The sequence below is a fragment of the Ranitomeya variabilis genome, chromosome 3, assembly GCF_051348905.1.
Source record: "Ranitomeya variabilis isolate aRanVar5 chromosome 3, aRanVar5.hap1, whole genome shotgun sequence".
Taxonomy (NCBI): Eukaryota; Metazoa; Chordata; class Amphibia; order Anura; family Dendrobatidae; genus Ranitomeya; species Ranitomeya variabilis.
The window spans coordinates 293,969,675-293,992,162 of record NC_135234.1 but is presented as its reverse complement, the minus strand read 5'-3'; the positions used below and the strand labels follow the sequence as shown (position 1 = coordinate 293,992,162).

General features: G+C 43.2%; 1 protein-coding gene across 4 annotated transcripts in view; it reads left to right on the top strand.

The window, feature by feature from the left end:
• Positions 1–22,488, top strand: part of SERINC2 (serine incorporator 2) — a 313,329-nt gene that overhangs the window by 47,667 nt on the left and 243,174 nt on the right. The window lies entirely within an intron of this gene.

Below are 22,488 nucleotides of genomic sequence, written 5' to 3'. Positions count from 1 at the left end.
ATTAATATTTCAAAATGATAAGCGCATACCGAAGAAATTGCAGACAGATCGCGGCAAAGAATTTATAAATTCACAACTCAAGCAACTATGTAATATGCATAATATTCACCACTTTTTTACCAACAATGCTGTGAAAGCAGCTATCGTAGAGCGCTTTAATCGCACATTAAAAACTCGTATGTGGCGCTATCTCACGAAGCATAATACCTTTAGGTATATTGATATTTTACCGGATTTGGTGCATAGCTACAATCATACTTATCACTCTACCATACGCTGTAGTCCCGCTGAAGTGACAGAGAAAAACGCTATGCAAATCTGGCGCAATATTTACAGTTCTACTATTACTAATAAACCAATGAAGCCGGCGTTAAAGGTTGGAGATCATGTCAGAATATCGCGCTATAAAGGTACATTCTGTAAGGCCTATGAGAAGACGTACAGCGAAGAGATTTTTTTAATTACCGCAGTCTCCAATAAATTTCATAAACCTCTGTATAAAATTGCTGATTTAGCCGGTGACGTTGTAGAGGGGTCATTTTATAAGGAAGAGCTGCAAAAAATACCTATGGATGAGAATCGTGTGTACAGAGTAGAAAAGATTTTGAGAAAAAAACGTGTCGGGGGTGTAAGTCACTGCCTCGTCAAATGGCTGGGGTACCCCGAAAAATTCAATAGTTGGATCCCGGCTTCGGAGTTGACAGATATATAACCATGGAAGCGCGCTCCTTTTTCGTTACCCTGCCCAGTAATTCATGAATTAAAATCTACCCTGACAACACCATATCGAATTACAATACCAAGTTAGCTAGGGCCGTTCATCTTTCAGATGCTTATGAAGTGGCATTAACGGAAATACAGTACCCCCATACGTGGAACACGTTTGAGGCTTTTGAAGGGAACTTCTACGCTGCCAAACACGGCGAACCGTTAGAACATTATCACATAAAATCAGGATTTTACTCGAACATTCATAAGCTGGTTACCGCGGTCAATGCCCGAATAGAAGCGCTGAATTTATCCGCGCCTGCCTACAGAATACGGTATGATGAGCTATGCCGAGAGGTGATCCTGCCCGACCAGGCCCCTATACAGTTTGCTCTGGGTACTAAGCTAAAATTTATCTTCGGGCTACAGACCATCGATGACTCCCCCGTTGCTTTAATGCCGTGGAATCGGCGCTTTTACCCTGATTCAAAGGCTGGTTTTTATTCGCTTTTTGTATACACTGATATAATTCAACACCAGCTTGTAGGCGACAGTTACGTTCAGCTGTTACGAACCGTAGAAGTTAGCGGCGATGATAATGATATTGTCACTGTGCGCTACACGCGCCCCGATTACATACCGCTGTGCAAACAGCACTTTGACTCCATAAACATTACAGTCATGTCGGACCAGGCTACGCCGGTTAAATTCAGATACGGCAAGTGTATCGTGCGATTACATTTTAGGCCGCGACAGTATTGACACGATAAAATGGTGTCTCAAAGGGTGTATGGAGATCCCGCTGTTTATGCCCGCTACTATGCAGCCCAGTCGGGGCACGGGCTAGAGGGGTTCCGCGGGAGCGAGTACATGTATGGCTCTGGCCTGGCCGGGATATTTAAAGGCTTATTTCGCCGCGCCATGCCACTTTTCAGAAAAGGCTTAGAATTAGTAAAACCGCACATAAAGACGGCGGTCCGGAACATCGCGACGGACGCCGTCACGACCGCTTCAACGGCCCTTATGAAACGGATAAATACACAACCGCAGCAAGATGGATCTGGGATAATTTATGTCGCTAAAAAAGCACAAAAAAGAAAGAGGCGCTCTTGCCCGCCTTTACCGCCGATGCTCATGAATAAAACTACCACCAAGAGACGTCACCGGCAGAAACGAGTAAGACGTTCTGCTGAAGACATCTTCTAATCAGTTATCATGGCTTTCCTGCATGACGCTTCTGTAGAGTGCGCAAAATCTGAACTGGATATTTTTGACGTACCCCCGACACAAACAAGTATAGAGAAATCTCTATTTGTAGAAGTACAACCGGTTGCGGCTCTGTCAGACAATGGTCCGTTGGAATTTTTCATATCTGGGAGCGGCGATTATTATTATGATCTGAACAACACGCTGCTGTACATAAGCTGTCGCATCGTGAAGCAAGATAATACGGCTATTGGCGATGGTGCCCGGGTGGCTCTCATAAACTATCCTCTAGCCACCCTTTTTAACCAGGTCGATATTACTCTGGGAGATCGACTTATCTCACAATCGGACAATCTCTACAGCTATAGAGCGTACATAGAGACCCTTTTAAATTACAGCTCGCAGACGCTGTCATCACAATTTACAGCCGGTTTGTTCTATAAAGACACTGCGGGCCATCACAATGACCGGAGCATGGATGGCGCAAATGCGGGGTTTATCAAAAGAGCCGATGCAGCTTCTCGCTCAAAACCCATCGACCTCTTGGGGCCCATCTTTGGGGATATATTTAATCAGCCAAAGTTAATATTGAACGGGCTTGACCTTAAGGTTAAGCTAACAAGAAATAAGGATGCTTTCTGCCTCATGTCCGCAGAAGCAGAGCCGCTGAAGGTGCAAATCTCGCAAGCGGCTCTCTACGTGAAAAGAGTGCAGGTGTCTCCGGCTGTACGAATCGGACACAGCCAGGCCCTCCTATCCGCAACCGCCAAGTACGCTATTGACCGAACATGTCTGAAAGTGTACAGCATCGCCGCGGGGACACGGATCACGAACCACGAGAACCTCTTCCTAGGCCAGATCCCAAAGACTGTTATATTGGGGTTTGTAGATAATGAGGGGTTCAGTGGGGCTTATGCAAAAAATCCCCTTCAATTCCACCACTACCACATCAACCACGCCGCCTTATATCTGGACGGTCAGCAGATACCCGCGAGGCCTTATAATCCTAATTTTAATGATGGGTTAGCCATCAGAGAGTATATGGCGCTTGCCCATATATCCGGCAAGCAAAAGGCTGATTGTGCCATGGCGATAGACCGTGAAGAATTTATGGCCGGGTTCACTCTATTTGCTTTTGATTTATCGCCTGATCAAGAGCCTGGAGGCCATTTCTCGCTCATTAAAACAGGTAACCTACGTGCTGAAGTTCGCTTTGCGCTAGCGACACCCCACACGATAAATATGATTGTTTTTGCAGTCAACCACACCATTCTGGAAATTAATAATAGGCGTGAGATCTTGTACGATTTTAATTAAGTAACGATGGACAGTCTGCAGCTTACAGCGATACTGAGGGCCGATAATTATACAGACCGCATATTCGCCGGTGTGTTTCCGTGTGATTTGCTTCCGGAAGAAAGAGTGACTCAGAGACCCGCGGCATATATCGTGAATACAGACCCGGCGAATCAAGCTGGACGTCACTGGGTATTAATCGTGCTCTGCGATGATAAGACGGGCATATTTTTTGATAGTTATGGGCTTCGTGCGGACAACATTATCTTCCCACGCGATTTTGGGGCATTCCTGAACAAGAATTGTGACTCGTATTGCTACCAGAACGCCCAAATTCAAGATGTGTATAGTCGTGTATGTGGCCATTATTGCATATATGTACTGCAGCATTTAGCGCTCGGTGTATCATTCAAGAAACTTTTACAGCATTTCACCCCTGACTTGCAAAGAAATGATAGAATCGTATCAGAGTTTGTCGAATCAAAATTGGCAACTTTAAAGAACCGTTATAACACGCGTCATCTTTTTCATCAAAAATGTATGTGTCTTTGTGCGCAGCTGTATTGAGATCTAGCCAACAGTTATGCACAGTTGTATTGAGATTTAGCTAACATTATCATGCTGTGTATATCACGTTGTAATCCACATACAGTGTATTGTGTCTGATACATACTTTAATAAAGCCTTTTAAAACTCATACAGTGGTTGTCATCTTTTCATAATATTGAGAATTGTGACAACATGCAGAGAATTAGCTGTCATTGCAAAGTGTGCAGGGTGGGGCGTCTCTGTGCTTGTGTCTTCTAAATGTGATTATTTTACCTTATCTGCTAACCACTCAACGCATGTAGCCCCCTTATCACACATAACATGACCTCTTAAAACGCATGAAAGTGAGAAACTGCGTTATAAGCTGAAAAATATGCTGTTTCATTCTAAATGTGCAGTGGCCAGTTGTTTCTAAAATACATGTTACAGATGCCCCAAACAAATGTTTTAATATCGCAGCTCCATATAATGAGGCTGTTGCTATAAAAGAAATACGACACACCATGGGGCCACATGCCCTGATTACTGAATGCAAGCGCTGTATCAAACTATTAATACCAAAATCTAATTAAAACAAATACTAGGATAATAATCCAGGGATCAAACAATATCATACTATAGCACAAGCTGACAGCCAGACAAGGAGAGGCAGCTGCTGACAGGGCGGGGAGGAGGGGTTACACCCTTTTGATACATCTTGATAGGGGGCGGGCCACCTGTCAGATTGAGTTTGACGAAACCACCCGATGCTACACTACTTGCAGATGATACAAAACTATGTAAAGCAGTTAATACAAGAGAAGATAGTATTCTGCTACAGATGGATCTGGATAAGTTGGAAACTTGGGCTGAAAGGTGGCAGATGAGGTTTAACAATGATAAATGTAAGGTTATACACATGGGAAGAAGGAATCAATATCACCATTACACACTGAACGGGAAACCACTGGGTAAATCTGACAGGGAGAAGGACTTGGGGATCCTAGTTAATGATAAACTTACCTGGAGCAGCCAGTGCCAGGCAGCAGCTGCCAAGGCAAACAGGATCATGGGGTGCATTAAAAGAGGTCTGGATACACATGATGAGAGCATTATACTGCCTCTGTACAAATCCCTAGTTAGACCGCACATGGAGTACTGTGTCCAGTTTTGGGCACCGGTGCTCAGGAAGGATATAATGGAACTAGAGAGAGTACAAAGGAGGGCAACAAAGTTAATAAAGGGGATGGGAGAACTACAATACCCAGATAGATTAGCGAAATTAGGATTATTTAGTCTAGAAAAAAGACTGAGGGGCGATCTAATAACCATGTATAAGTATATAAGGGGACAATACAAATATCTCGCTGAGGATCTGTTTATACCAAGGAAGGTGACGGGCACAAGGGGGCATTCTTTGCATCTGGAGGAGAGAAGGTTTTTCCACCAACATAGAAGAGGATTCTTTACTGTTAGGGCAGTGAGAATCTGGAATTGCTTGCCTGAGGAGGTGGTGATGGCGAACTCAGTCGAGGGGTTCAAGAGAGGCCTGGATGTCTTCCTGGAGCAGAACAATATTGTATCATACAATTATTAGGTTCTGTAGAATGATGTAGATCTGGGGATTTATTGTGATGGAATATAGGCTGAACTGGATGGACAAATGTCTTTTTTCGGCCTTACTAACTATGTTACTATGTTATACAGTATTCTAATTTACAATGATTAAATTCTTTGGGGCAGCCTGTGCACAGATCTGTCCTTGGTTTCTCTGGCCTAGAGCAGGAAGATAACTCTTCCTACAGGCCCTACTCTGAGCCAACAAGATAGATTTCTTTACACACAGTATCATTTTAATCAGGGTAACACTGCCAACCTGACAATGCCTGTAGGTTACTTAGCAAAATCCTGCCGACAGGTTGGCTTTAGCATGTTCTGTAGACTGCACAGTGAGCAGCACCAAATTTCAAAGCGTAAAAGAAATGGTAGAATTGCTGTTTTTTTTTTTTCTCAACAGAAATAGTTAATAATCAATAAACTGAAGCTGAAAAACAACAATTTGTAGTTTTCGAAAAGTTTTGATAGTGTTCACTTATACTCTTAGTTCCCATGATGAGTTCAGTGAGTGGATTGGAAGGTCCAAAATATGGCAGAACTGGCATCCCTAGCGATGGCCTTTCCCTCTACTACCCTGCGGAAGGCTATGCCGCTCCTAGGTACTATGACTTCTTGTATCCCGGCTGTCCAGTGGGCTCAGGTCCATTCCAGGAAACTACAGTGGGAAATATTGGCAGCAGAAAATTCCCTAAAAGGGAATTTAGAAGGGCAGTTAAATCTATCATCAGTAACAGCCCTCTCGATACAATGGTGGACCAACACAAACAACCTAATTCGAGGTGTTCCCTGGACTTTGCCAATTTCCAAAATTTTAATGACAGACGCAAGCCCCAGAGGGTGGGGGGCTCACCTATCCAGCCAATTGGTCCAAAGGGTTTGGGAAGAAGTGAGTTTGGCTTCCTCAAATAGGAAGGAGCTCCTAGCCGTATTATTTGTCCTGATACATTTCCTGAGTGCTCTCCAATCCCACCATGTGAGAATATTTTCGGACAATTAAGTAGTAGTGGCCTATCTAAATCACCAGGGGGGCACCAGATCCCACTCTCTGATGGAGGCAGCGGGGTCAGTTTTTCAGATTGACAAAAACGGCTTGAGTTCCCTGTCAGCACCACACATTAAATGGTCAGAAAATCAAACGGCATATTACCTGAGTCGAACCCAGCTAAGACAGAGTGAATGGGAATTGAAACAGTCAGTGTTCGACCAAATCGTGAGGGCATGGAGTTATCCAGCCATAGACCTATTTGCAATCAGCAAAAAACGGAAAGTCGACACCTTCTGCTCTATAGATAACCTGGGGAACCCGGTTGCTCTAGATGCCCTCATGATACCTTGGGATTACCACCTAGCATACGTCTTTCCACCCATAGTCCTGATTACAGCAGTCCTGAGGAAGATTCGGGAGGAAAGGGCAAGGGTAATCTTAATAGCCCCATTCTGGCTGAGGAGGCCATGATTTTCATGGCTAAAGATGCTGTCCATCTCAGACCCTTGGGTCCTTCTGGATCTTCCGGACCTTTTCTCCCAAGGGCCTGTGATCCATCCACAAGTGGAAAACCTACACTTGACTGCATGGAACTTGAAAGGTCACTTTTAAGTAATAAAGGATTCTCTCAAAATCGAATTGCCACTCTCCAAAAAAGCAGAAAACCAGTAACGACCAAAACATGCGTTTAGAATTTGGAAAAAATTTATCTGTCAGGTGCTTCCTGGGATGGGGAGGATCCACTCACGGCTATATTAGAATTTTTACAGAAGGGCCTAGAACAGAGCCTGGCCACAAATACCTTAAAAGTCCAGGTTGCAGCGCTAGGTGCCCTGTATAATTCTGACTTGGCAGGGAACCAATGGGTAGCTAGATTTATCAAGGCTGCATGTAGATCCAAACCCATCTTATCCCCCTGGGATTTAAATTTGGTCCTATCTTCTTTAACAAAGGACCCTTTTAAACCCCTATCAGAAGCCTCGCTGAAACTATTGTGCCTTAAAACCTCCTTACTAGTGGCCTTAACTTCGGCACGCAGGTTCAGCGATATTCAGGCTCTATCGGCATATCCACCTTTCACCCAAATCTTACAGAATAGAGTGGTCCTTAAAATAGACCCGGCTTACCTCTCTGGGCGGAAAGAGCCGGAGCCTCGATAGAAAAGATATGTAGAGCCGCTACTTGGTCCTCTCCCTCTACATTCTTCAACCACTATCGGCTGGATCTAGTCTCCTCCTCAGATCTTACTTTTGTCAAAAGGGTTCTGGAGGCGGTGGTCCCACCCTAATCTGCATATCTCTGCATGCAATTCTCTCCATGGTGCCATCATGGGGGGAGAGAGAAAAATATAGTTACTTACTGATAACGGAAAGAAATATATCTGGGTACCATGTTAGCCAGTAGATAGAAAAATATTTAGAATTGAGAGTCCTCTCTTTTTAGTTAGCCATTAAAAGGTATCAACCACTGAGGACTCTCAATTCTAAATATTTTACTGATAACGGTATTTCTCTGACCCCATGACGGCACCTGTACATTCCCTCTCTTCACACGTGGGTGTGCACATCCAGCTATACAATTATGTAGTTATCCAGTTAGTAATATTGTCACGCTGGGAGACGCCCTCTCCTCCATCATTGCTTTTAACTATATTGGCATCTATGATGCTGATACAGTTGAATGCACAATGGGGGGGTGGGGGCGCTTGCATCGGGCTCCACTGACTCACAGGCCCCATAGCGGCTGTGTGGTCTGCCACTGTTAGTCACACGCCACTGGCTGGGGGCCCCTGTGTAGTGGGGACCCTTAGTGAATGCCTAGTTTGCCTGCACCGAACGCCGGCCCTGATTCTATGACATTGAAGTGCATATGAATGATCAAGTTAATTTAAGTCCTCCTAGTGAGACTGAAATAAAAGTAATTTAAAAAAGTTAAAAAGTGTTTAAAACCTATTTTCAAAATATATCAAAATTATACATAACGCAGAGTTCAGCATTTTTCCCCTTATCCAGTTTTATACTATTTAAAAAAAAAATGCCAATAATTATCGCCGTGTTTGTAACGACCCCAGCTGTAAACTCTCATGTTATTTAACTTGTATGGTAAAAAGCTGTAATTGCTATTTTTCATTAATCTGTCCCAAATGAAAAAAGCATTGTGATTAAAAAGAAAACCCAAAACATGTACCCTGAAATAGTACAATGAAAAGTCGACTCATATTTTTCCTCGCACAGCTCTGCTTATGGAAAATACGGTATTTCTCTTAGAATATTTCGACATAATTTTTTTTTATTGTTTGCTCTTATTTTATTACACAAGTTGGAAGCCATTAAAAAAAATATAAAACTTTTCTACAAGCAAAATTGTTTTGCCCTGTAGAATAAAGTACGCTCCACCCACCATAAAATTCCTTATATGGATATTTCGACTGAAAATTAAATTTCTTGAAGCACTGTGATGAAAACCTATAAAAGAATGCAGCAAATCTAAATTGTGGTTTCTTCAAGGCACAAAATCACAGGGTTAAGGAAGGCATTATACTGCTTTTTTTGGACTAATTCCCAGTTTTAGCTTTCAAAAAAAAAAGTGGCATCAAACTGGGAGAGCTTTTTTTGGTCCTAGAATGTACTGCAGCAGGCTTATCCCTTTTTACTTTCTAATAAAAGCTATTGAGGGAGTCTTTGAAATGTTTGTCACATACATCTCCTATTGTGTTACTGATGATCAGCTGAAGAATTATTGTAATGCGCTTTGCTTCTGTATTATTTCCCTTCCTTCATTACTGAATGAGCTTGTTAACACATTTCCAGTACTGGTCACAACACCCAGAAACTAGGTTAATAGGATAAAACGGCCTGATGAATCCACAAAGTGTTGGGAAAGATTCCCAGCACTCCAGCCAGGGAAAAGGTTAGGCTATATGATCACATGAGCTTATGGTGTGTTTTTTGATATTGCAGAATTTCTGCATCTATAATTTAACCCCTTAGTGACCTCCAATTTTGACCTTAATGACCAGGCCAAATTTTACAATTCTGAAGTGTCACTTTGAGGTAATAATTCTGGAACGATTCATCTGATCCCACTTAGCCTAGTTTCATATTTGCGTTTAAAAACGCAGCGTTTAAAATGCAAAAGCAGGTGGTGAAAAAAACGCATGTAAACGCGTGCAAATGCTGCGTTTTTTAGACGCATGCGTTTTCTCATGCGGTAAAAAAAACGCAGCGTTTTGACGCGTTTACATGTGTTTTTTCCTGCGTTTGCGTTTTTTTTTCCCATGAAGAGAAATTTCACAAGAGAAAAATCAAGATAACCAAACACCGCCAATGGGACTAAAGAGGGCGTATATGTTGGGATCTCTATATAAAGACCCTAGGGCTACTGAAATTTTAACAGTTTGATACTGTATCCTGTGTCATGATGGATCTTCGCATGGAGAGCTTTTATTTCATCCTGGATTTCAGCTTCAAGCTGTTTCTTGCCTGTGCTTTTGCTTGGGAGCAAGACAGAACTCGCGAAAGATGGAGAAGGAGACAACGTAGGCGTTTTTGGGGGCACCCCATTATCGAAGTACGTGAGAGCCGTGGAGCCTATCACACGCTCTATGCCGAGCTTAATGCCAACCCGGAGAAATTCCACGAATATACAAGGATGTCGCAAGACTCGTTCTGGGATTTGCTTGCTCGTGTCCAAGGAACCATACGGAGACAGGACACCCAGCTCCGTAGAGCGATTCCACCGGAGGAACGTCTGCTGGTTACATTAAGGTACGATACAAATCTAAACCCAATGACAGTCCAAATTTTTTGTTTTCACACATGTATGTTTTGGCTATTTACCTTTCTTTAGCGTAAACATACCATAAATAGGATAGATTGTAATGTTTTTTTGTTTCTGTTTTTCTTACAGATTTCTGGCAACCGGAGAGAGTTTATCATCCCTCCACTTCCAATACCGGCTTGGAATATCCACCCTGTCCAGAATAGTTGCGGACACCTGCCGGGCTTTGCGGAATGTACTCCGGGATGAGTTTATACCCGTACCCACCGCGGACATGTGGCTTGAAATAGCTGAAAAATTCTGGAGTGTGTCTGATTTCCCCAACTGTTTAGGAGTGGTGGATGGAAAGCACATCCGCATTATCAAACCTGCCAGAACAGGATCAGAGTACTTCAACTATAAAAAAATATTTTCTGTTGTGCTCATGGCAATAGCTGATGCGGAATGTTGCTTCATCGCCGTGGACATTGAAGCTTTTGGCCGTGGCAACGATTCCCAGACTTTCAAGAACTCGGATATGGGCCGCCGTGTGAATGGCAAAATTTCAATTTTCCACCGCCACAACCTCTTCCCAACACTCAAGGACCACCGATGCCATTTGTTATGGTTGGGGATGAGGCCTTTCAGATGTGTGAAAACCTACTGAAGCACTATTCCAGTCGGGACTTGAACCACACTAGAAGGATCTTTAACTACAGACTGACCAGGGCCCGAAGAACAGTGGAGTGTACCTTTAGCATTCTGGTCGCTAAATGGCGCATTCTTGCATCAGCCATAAATCTAAAAGTGGAAACAGTCGACGAGGTGGTCAAAGCCTGTGTGGTTCTGCAAAATTATATAATGGCTAAGGAGCAACCCAACATTGAACTGGATGAACCAGTTGCACACCCACTGCCCGATTTCAGCATCACCCGCTGCGGTCAACTGCAGCCGTTGGTCACCTGCGGCACCAATTTGCTGCCTTTTTTGATTCAGATATTGGACGTGTGTCATGGCAGGACAATGTTGTGTAAATGTCCTGTTGTAATTTTATCTGTACCAGTAATTTTCTACAATAATAATATTTCTCATTAATAAACTTTAGTTTTGTTTGTGTTGACCATCTCTCCTATCTTTTTCCTCTCCAAACCAAGGTTGTCCTAAAACTGGCAGTATTTGATATGTATTTAATATCATTTTTTGTAATCAAAAACCAGGAGTGGGTGATAAAAGCAGAGGTGCTAGTTATTATGTTAATATCATAACCTGATATGATATGAGACATGGTTTACATACAGTAAACCGTGTCATATCCCCCTTTTTTTTTTGCATATTCCACACTACTAATGTTAGTAGTGTGTATGTGCAAAATTTGGGCGCTGTAGCTATTAAATTTAAGGGTTAAATTGTGGAAAAAATTGGCGTGGGCTCCCGCGCAATTTTCTCCGCCAGAGTAGTAAAGCCAGTGACTGAGGGCAGATATTAATAGCCAGGAGAGGGTCCATGGTTATTGCCCCCCCCCTGGCTAAAAACATCTGCCCCCAGCCACCCCAGAAAATTCTGGCACTTGGCCACTCTCTTCCCATTCCCGTGTAGCGGTGGGATATGGGGTAATGAAGGGTTAATGTCACCTTGCTATTGTAAGGTGACATTAAGCCAGATTAATAATGGAGAGGCGTCAATTATGACACCTATCCATTATTAATCCAATTGTATGAAAGGGTTAAAAAAACACACATTATTAAAAAGTATTTTAATGAAATAAACACACAGGTTGTTTTAATATTTTATTGCTCTCTCAATCCACCTGAAGACCCTCGCTTGGAAAAATAATAAACCAACAATATACATACCTTCCGATGATCTGTCACGTCCCACGATGTAAATCCATCTGAAGGGGTTAAAATATTTTACAGGCAGGAGCTCTGCTAATGCAGCTGAGCTCGTGCCTGTAAAACCCCGGGGAATGAAGGTAATGTAGGTCAATGACCTGTATTTACCTTCATTCGCGGTGATGCGCCCCCTGCTGGATGTCCCTCGAACGTGGAAAAATATTCAGAAAAGTTACCAGGCTCGTGGTCATATGAGGACATCCAGCAGGTGGCGCATCACCGCGAATGAAGGTAACTACAGGTCATTGACCTACATTACCTTCATTCGCGGTGATGCGCCCCCTGCTGGATGTCCTCATATGACCTCGAGCCTGGTAACTTTTCTGAATATTTTCCCACGTTCGAGGGACATCCAGCAGGGGGCGCATCACCACGAATGAAGGTAACTACAGGTCATTGACCTACATTATCTTCATTCGCGGTGATACGTTCCCTGCTGGATGTCCTCATATGACCTCGAGCCTGGTAACTTTTCTGAATATTTTCCCACGTTCGAGGGACATCCAGCAGGGGGCGCATCACCGCGAATGAAGGTAAATACAGGTCATTGACCTACATTACCTTCATTCCCCGGGGTTTTATAGGCACAAGCACAGCTGCATTAGCAGAGCTCCTGCCTGTAAAATATTTTAACCCCTTCAGATGGATTTACATCGTGGGACGTGACAGATCATCAGAAGGTATGTATATTGTTGGTTTATTATTTTTCCAAGCGAGGGTCTTCAGGTGGATTGAGAGAGCAATAAAATATTAAAACAACCTGTGTGTTTATTTCATTAAAATACTTTTTAATAATGTGTGTTTTTTTAACCGTTTCATACAATTGGATTAATAATGGATAGGTGTCATAATTGACGCCTCTCCATTATTAATCTGGCTTAATGTCACCTAACAATAGCAAGGTGACATTAACCCTTCATTACTCCATATCCCACCGCTACACGGGAGTGGGAAGAGAGTGGCCAAGTGCCATTTCTGGGGTGGCTGGGGGCAGATGTTTTTAGCCAGGGGGGGCCTAATAACCATGGACCCTCTCCTGGCTATTAATATCTGCCCTCAGTCACTGGCTTTAGTACTCTGGCGGAGAAAATTGCGCGGGAGCCTACGCCGATTTTTTTTCCACAATTTAACCCTTAAATTTAATAGCTACAGCGCCCAAATTTTGCACATACACACTACTAACATTAGTAGTGTGGAATATGCAAAAAAAAAAGGGGGATATGACATGGTTTTCAGTATCGAGTCGGGTTTCACGAAAACAGACTTTGCCAAAAATCGGCGACTTTTGGAATTTGCCGATCTGTTAAGCTCAACCCTACTGGCGATGTTTCTTGACGCACGGTGTGTGTTGCCGGCGGCCATAGACACAATAAACCAAACATAATTGTGGCAAATCAAACTTTTTTTTATTTATTTAACAACTTAAAAAAATTATTTTTTACTGCGCCGGCTTGGGGTAGAGTGATGTAAAAGGGGGGTGTGAAGAACTGAGGCCTGCCTAACCGTGGACGACGCAGAGGTGGCAGGAGAAGGGGCAATGAAACTAGAAGGGTCTGGAAGTTCGGGGATGGGGCTTGACACATGAGAGGCTTGAGACGCACTAGAAGGGTGAGACAAAACTGACATTACAGACACATTGGTAGGTGAAGGGGGAGGAATGCTAAGAGTCCTCTGTTTTTTTTTGTTTTTTTTCTGGGTTTTTTTTGGGTTTGCCTGGTTGTGGGACGTCTTGGTGGGCTCGTGTGGCGTGGTGGTGGGTGACCTGTCAGGGTCCGGCTGCACTGTCAGTCCATAGTGATTGGCGAGCGGACGGCCATGCCAGGGTCCTGCTGCATCGTGGTGGGGGCGGTACGTAAAGGCATGCCAGGGTCCTGCTGCATCGTGGTGGGGGCGGTCTGGAAAGCCATGCCAAGGTCCTGCTGCATCGTGGTGGGCTCGGTCTGGAAAGCCATGCCAGGGTCCTGCTGCATCGTGGTGGGGGTGGTCCGGAAAGCCATGCCAGGGTCCTGCTGCATCGTGGTGTCAGTGCAGGAGGTCCAAGCAGGAGCAGCGGTTGTCACGGTGGTGGCGGTGGGATGTCCAACTGCACTCGTCATGGTGCTGGCACTGTAGTGGAGTCCGCCTGTGGAAGGAATAGAGGTGGCCATGCAGTGGTATGCAGCAGAGGTCGGCATTGAGGTTAATCGTGACAGTGAAGGCACAGTTGGATATGCCGCCACTGTCTGCTGGAAATACCGACTCTGCTGCATAGCCTGCACGTAAGCCGCATTGCAGGCCTGCATGACACTCAGCTGGAGATCAGGAGTAAGGTTTTCCGACATGCCCTGCTCAATTTGGTTAAAAAAATGATGAGCTGGCCTCTGGAGGTCGGCTTTCACTTGATCAAGGCTTTTGGTGACCTCCTGGATACGTGCATTCAAGAGGTTATGTGAAACATCCATTCGGTCACCTAAAGCCTTGATTGCTTCGTGTAAAACCGAGCTCAAGTGCAAAAACTCGGGCATGAGTGACCTGTCCGAAGCCCTCTGCCGCTGCCGGGATGTGCCTAAAAAAAAGGGGGCAGTGGAAGAGGACTGCGAAAGGGGAAGACCTGATGGACCAGCTCCCTGGTCTCCAGTTAGTGTGGAAGGCCCACCTGCTGCTGCGCTGCTGGATGGCTGGGACGTGTCCGTGGCTGTCGGATGAAGGACCGCTCCAGAACCTGGGCCAACAGTTGTGCTCCATGTGCTGTGAAAAAAGGAAAAAGAAAATTAATACCAAAAATTAACCAGACGCAAAATCCTGTGGAATTTAAAAATACAGATTATGGCAATACAACACAGTCTAATGCACGTGATAAATACTGACGTTCTCTGGGCAAGGACCGGTCTTAGAAATGCCAATACTCGATGGTATTTGTATCGTCTGATCCTTGCTCCTGAACCACTGGGATCACGACTCTCTTCACGCAGGTCCTTGTTGAAGCGGTCCTTCATCGAACGCCAACGTGTTTTTACTTTGTCCACTGTTAATAAAAAAATCCCTTATGGTCAGAAAATTGACTTTTAGCCGTGCTCATCCAACTGTGTGTGATGAGAGAAACTCTGTAGAGTTTCTTTCATCACACACAGTTGAGTGAGCATGGCCAAGGTCTCTGCTGCTTCACACTGCAGTGCAATACTTACCAAATGCATTTCGGACCCGTGTCGTGGCGTTGTCCCAGCCATCCCACATCGCTTGGGCCACCTCAATCCACAACCGCCGGATCGTGGTGTTGTTCGAGTGCAGTGGATCCCGGCTGTCCCACAACGGGACTCGCTCCTGGACCAGGGTGATGAGTAGGTCATTGTCTATCAGGTTATGGTCCCGTTGTGAAACCTAAAAGATAAAGAAAGTCATTAAAGTTTGCTCAATTACATAAGGAAAACAAAGAAAAAAAGATGCTGAGAAATGGCATGAATAGGAAGGTCAAGATACAAAAGGATTCCAGAAGGAAAAAGTTTAGAAATACGTGTGGAAACAAAGGAAGATTCAAGAATATTACACTGAGGACAGTCAGCCTTGTATACGTACCCGCTGCCGCCTTTCCACCGGACCTTGACTCCGCTGCTCCGGCCCTGTCTCTGCCGCAGTAGAAGAGCTCTAAAAAAAGGAAAAATCAAATTGTCACATGTGTCGATGTGACAGTGAATACTTACCAATCTGACGAGGCAAATACTCACCTCACTGACATGCTCCACTTCCGACTGTCGTGGCTGAAACTCCTCACCAGACGAAGAATCCAAAGATGACATTCTGATGCATGTAGAAAGAAAAAAATGGCAGAAATTAGGACATGTAGAGACAGAAAATAAAAAATAAAGGCATTGGCTACGATATACTCACATTGTTCATTGTCTTTTCCTCCAAGATGTGGCCTGTCAGGGTGTCTTCGGCTTCAGAGTCTGGTGACAAGTGACCTACAACTGTCCACACCCTCCCTTTTATCACCTTGATGGTGGGGGGTGGCTTATCAGTGTCTAGACATTGTTATCTTAATTGAAACGCATGCGTTCAAAAACGCAACAAAACGCATGTGCTAAAAAAACGCATGCGTTTACATAGACATCAAAAGGTTTTTTGCCGCAAAAAAAGCCTCTAGAAATTACTACGTTGCATTTCTGCAACCAAACGCAAGCATAGAAAAGACGCATGCGTCGCCAAACGCGTACAAAAAAAGCATGCGTTTTTAATGTTAAATATAGGAAAAAAAAGCATGCTTTTTTTGCGCTAAAACGCAGCGGCAAAAAACGCAAATGTGAAACCAGCCTAATTGAGTGTTTTTTATGACATATTGTACTTCATGATAGTGGAAATTTTTTTTCGATATTACTTGCGTTTATCTGTGAAAAAAATGGAAATTTAGAAAATTTAGCAATTTTCAAACTTAGTTTTTACGCCCTTTAAATCAGAATTAGGTTGCGCACAATAGTTAATAACACTTCCCACATGTCTACTTTACATCCGCACAATTTTTGAAACCTTTTTTTTTTTTTGCGAGGAAGTTACAGCAGTTGACCAGCGATTTCTTATTTTTCCAATAAAATTTGCAAAACCATTTTTTTATTTTTTTTTTTTATAAAGACCGGATCACATTTGAAGTGACTTTGAATGGGCCTATATGACAGAAAATATCCAAAAGTGACACCATTCTAAAAACTGCACCCCTCAAAGTGCTCAATGTGGAAATAAAAATTGAACAATTAACATTTTTTCACAAAAAAAATATTACTTTAGACCAAATTTTTTTTTTTTTATTTTCACAAGGGTAACGAGAAAATGGACAATACAATTTGTTGTGTAATTTTTCCTGAGCGTGCTGATACCCCATATGTGGGGGGGACCACCGCTTGGGCACATGGCAAGGCAGGGGTGGACACAGACTGCAGAGGGTCCCTGTGCAAGAAATCTTCCCGGGCCCCCCCTCCATAGCGCAACAAAGTTATGTAAACATATAGGTTGTAATATTTATCAGTTTAGAACACAACTATCAACTCTAAATAATAAATTTAAGTTCCATACTTAACAACTGAATATAACACAAATCAGTCATGCAATTGATGTCATATCTGCACAGAAGACACTTGCAGATCATCCTGACAGCCAATCACAGATGTGCTTGTAAGGCATTGTGTGATTGGCTGAGAGGTAACCATGCACAAATGTCACTGTGCACGCTATATAACCTTAAACATGTACCAGGCACTCTGTAGATCTCTATCCCCATCCACCCCCTATATAGTGGATCGATCACTTTAATACATTTATTCAAGGGGGATGGCCCTTCCCCTACCTAGACCAGTGGTTAATTCATTCCTCCCCTCACCCCCCCCCCCATTTTCATGTGTAATGTAAAGACCCAGTTCCACGGATCACTGAGGCTCTGGGAAGAGTGCACGAACTACTGCCCGTGCACAGTAACAGTGAGTCACAAGCAGAGTAACTTGCAAGCTTCAGTGACTGAGAGGCCCTCCCCCTCCCTCCTCTCTTCCTGGTCCAGCGTCTGCTACCTGTCACCTCACCGCAGACCACAGCAGTAGCAGCTGGCTGGATAGCAGCATAATATATGGAGGGGGGCCCATTTAACTGTCATATCACATGCGTGCAGCAGAGCCGCCCCCCCCGCTTCTCCTGTTAGCAGTAATACTACCACCGGCTGTCATTCACATTCATTGCTTTGTATGCCCGTCGGGGGCACCCTCCCGCTCCGGGCCCCTGTGCAGTTGCACAGGTTGAACAGGCGGTTTGTCCGCCCTTGTGGCAAGGTTCAGAAGGGAAAGAGCACCATTTGACTTTTTGAACGCAAAATTGGCTGACATTGAGAGGGGACGCCATGTCGGGTTTATTTATTTATTTATTTTTTTTCCCTCAAAAACCTTGCTTTAGACGCAAATTTCTCACTTTTGCCACAGGTAATGCCGAAAAGTGGTCCCCACTATTTGTTACACACTTTCTTATGACCGCAGCGATACCCCATATGTAGTCAAATAGTTGTTTGGACAAACGGCAGGGCTTAAAACGGAAGGGGGCAATGTGCATTTTGGAAAACAAATTTTGCTCAATTTGGAATAAATTGTAATTTCCAGAGCCTGTGTGGTTCAAGAGCAACAGAAATCCCCCATAAATGTGTGTTTGTTTTTTTGTAAATTACAGGGTATAATGTATTTACGGAGGTATTGAGTATTTTGATATCATTTTTTATGCAGTTGATGCAACCCAAGTTTGAAAATGTACAATTTGCATTTTTTTCCACTGTCACTTTCATAAATGTTTTTTGTTTTGAGGAACACACCTGAAACTTTGTGCACTAGTTTTTCAGGTGTTCAGAAATATATCCAATATGCACTAATGTGAGTACTGAACATGGCTGTCCCGATAATAATAGATGGTGCACCATTTGGTCTTTAAGGTAAATTTGTTGGAATTCCACGACTCGTTCAAAGCTTACATTGAGGTACCAAACAAGAAAATCCTTCTAGAAATTGATTCACAAAGGGAGACATGCACCTAAAAGCACATTTGTGGATTATAAAACTTGGTCTTGCCAACAAAACAGTTGTCTTGCTATTGCATATATTGTAGCAGGAAGAACAAACCGTACTGGAATGAAGGGCAAAATGTGGAGGAACTTGAAGCCATCTACTGTATGTGGCAAACCTGAATTTGTTCCAAAGATGCAAGAACACCAGCAGGGCTAGAATGACAGGTTTATCTTTCAGATACTGGTTGTACAACATCTGTTTAGCTCCTTCAATCCCTAAATGAGGGATAAATGTGCCAATAGACGTGGTACACCATAAGTCTCCTGCTCGCTAAGGTAGGAAACACTGTCTGCACAAAAACAACCAATCACCTACAGAATTCTAAAAGTATTGTATGATACAGGAGGTTCGGCAAGAACCAAGCAGTAAAACCCATAGTGTGTAAGTATGGAATAGCCTCATTTTTATATATCCTCCAATAAAATGATCATGCCCATATCACGAATATAAATAATATATGGGTAATATAAATAGAAACAAATGTTTTTGACCAAGATGAATGGTCAAAAAATATTTTTGAGTAATCAAGTCCTGGAATTCATTGTCAAATGACCTGACTTTTTCAACAACATTTGTGAGGTCCATTTTTTTGGAGTGTACAAACGTGGGTACGTGGATGAGAATTTGTTGGAATAGTAGTTTGGTATGTGATTGATTGAAGTCCTCGAGTTACCGTATATACTCGAGTATAAGCTGACCCCCCTAATTTTGCCACAAAAAACTGGGAAAACTTAATGACTCGAGTATAAGCCTAGGGTGGGAAATGCAGCAGCTACCGGTAAATGTCAAAAGTAAAAATAGATACCAATAAAAGTAAAATTAATTGAGACATCAGTAGGTTGTGTTTTTTGAATATCCATATTGAATCAGGAGCCCCGTATAATGCTCCATAAAGTTTATGATGGACCCATAAGATGCTCCATATTAAAATATGCCCCATATAATCCTGCATAAAGGTTAATAATGGCCCCATAAGATGCTCCATAGACATATTTGCCTAATATAATGCTGCACAAATGTTGATTATGGCCCCAAGATGCTCCATAAAGATATTTGCCCCATATAGTGCTGCACAAACGTTATGGCCCCATAGATGCTCCATACAGACACTTGCCCCATTTGCTGTTGCTGCAATAAAAAATAAATTAAAAAAAAAATCATACTCACCTCGTCGTCACTCAGGTCCCCGGCACTTTCAATATTCACCTGACTTCGTTCCGGTGCCGCTCCATCTTCAGCGTCTTCTGCACTGACGTTCAGGCAGAGGGCGAGCACTTATCACATCACCGCGCCCTCTGACCTGAGCGTCACTGCAGAAGACGCTGAAGACTGAGCGGTGCCCGGAATGAGGAGCAGGTGAATATCACACACAGCAGCGCTCCCCCTCCCCATTATACTCACCTGCTCCTGGCGCTGTGCAGTCCCTGCCTCCCCGACGCCGGCAGCTTCCTGTATTGAGCGGTCACCGTTACCGCTCATTACAGTAATGAATATGCGGCCCCACCTCTATGGGAGGTGGAGCCGCATATTCATTACTGTAATGAGCGGTGCCATGTGACCGCTCAGTACAGGAAGAAGCTGGGGTGCCAGGGACCTGCAGGGACTGTGCCAGGGACCTGCAGGGACTGTGCCGGGAGCAGGTGAGTATAATTAGACAGCCCCCTGCAACCCCCCCGCCGACCCCTGGGTATGACTCGAGTATAAGCCGAGAGGGGGACTTTCAGCCCAAAAAAGCTTATACTCGAGTATATACGGTAATTGTGAAATGGGGTAAAATGTGATTTACTGATGAAAATATTATTTTTCATTACTTGTTCCATAAAAATTACTCTACCGGGACCCCTTAAGCAGAAAATATAAACCATTTGGAAAAAAAAACTAATAATTGAAAGATGTGTGATAGGTCTCAAAACAGGGGGAGATACAGACCTGGTTGGGAAGGGCACATGGGGCAATAGTACAGAGAATCGCTCATTTTACCGTGCTTCCTACAAACCCAGCATCTTTTTTGGGGATACTTTTTGGGTGGAGTGGCAGGGATGGGGCTAAGAAAATGGTGCTTTGCAAGTCTCCGGACATCCTTGGACTTGAAGGTTTGCTCCTGTGCATATGAGACACTCAACTATTTTTTTCTGGAACTGGTGGAAAGTGAGTGCTCCTTGGGATTTTTTGTACAGGACAAAATTGTTGTAGGTAGCAATTTGGATTAGGTAGATTGCTACCTCTTTTTTACTAGGCCCTGGTCTTCTGCTTCACCAGGTATGGTTGAAGCACCTGGTCTGAAAGCTCAACGTCACCCCTGAATTTATTGTAATCTGTGCTGCAGATCGGCTGAGCGGCACAGTGATGTCCACATGCACTGTCGTCATCATGTACACGTCCTTTCTGTCATTACACTTCACTGAAAAAAGTTGATCGCTTGCAAGTGAGAATGATGCCCCCTTCTACAAATGTCAGGACACCAACTGTGACAGAAGTTGCAATAGCTTTTTCCTGACTGTCCTACAGACCCCTGTATTAGCAGTGTGGAGGGATTTATATAGGGAGATACTAGTATAATATTGTCGGTGTACACGTGGTACCCTTTATGAACAAAGGGCGTCATTAGATTCCAAACCATTTTGCCTGGGATGCCAATTGTCTGGGGGCAGTTTAGGCGGATGATTTGGCTGTCCCTACCTTCATATATTAGGAAAGTGGATGTGTAGCTTGATATGCTCTCGCAAGTTTTGTACAGTTTGACGCTGTATTTGGCTTGCTTGGAGAGGATGAATTTGCGGAATGACAGACGACCCTTGAAACTCATCAAGGACTCATCGACTGCCACATGTTGTTCTGGGGTATATGAATTTAGAAATGTATGAGGGAAATTAGGGGTCTCAATATGTTTAGGCGATCGTAAATGATAACACGTGTATAAATATAAGAACTAGTGTTTCCTAGAATATCTATAGAATAAACAGGAGGCGACACAAGAACAGGAAAAAATGGTAGGTAAACCTGGATACACAAATTATACATTACCAATCGGCTGTACTACAAAATACTCACATGTAGCATGCATAAACTGTAATATGTAACATACAGGTAGAAAACAGTACAACTACACATGCACATCATGGGCTAATGCTATTTTTACAAAGGGACATTAGTAATGATTGCATTTGAAGTACATATGCGACCAGGTAAGTACCGTAGTCACCTGGAGTATATAAGCATATATGTATAAGGCTCATATACTAATAGTCTGAGTAGAAAAAAAAAACACAAAGTAAACTGTGATAGGTTGTGGTAAGTAAAAACCTCAATCCCTAATAGCAGCATAGGGTTAAGTGTAATAAGTGACCAGCCATAGTATGCATATATAGACTGAGCAATTAATAAAACATATAAATATAAATGTCAAAGATATTACCACAGAGTGCAGATATCCAGGTAGCCTTCACACCTGACGTGCATTTCGCTTGAAAGGCTTTGTGCAGCCTCCAGGTGACTATTTACTTACCTGGTTGCACATGCACTTTACTTCATTTGCATATGTACTTGAGATGCCATCATTACTGATGTCCCTTGGTTATACAGCATTGGGCCATGATGTGCATGTGTAGTTGCTCTATTTTCTTCCTGTATGTTACATATTCTGATTTATGCATGTTGCATATGAGTGTTGCATTCATTTTGTAGTGCAGCTTATTTGTAAAGTATAACTTGTGTATCCAGGTTTACCTGTTTGTTCTATTTATATTCTAGGAAACACTTGTTCTTATATTTATACATGTGTTTATACATGTTTTTTAATCTGTTCAATAAAAATGTTTTCGTCCCTCTTTAAAAAAAAAAAAAAAAAAAAAAGCCTGATTTTTTTTTTTTTTCTACATTTTGGTTTCTAAATATGCTTTTTGGGCCATAAATTGGGTTTGAGGATAGTGGTGTACAT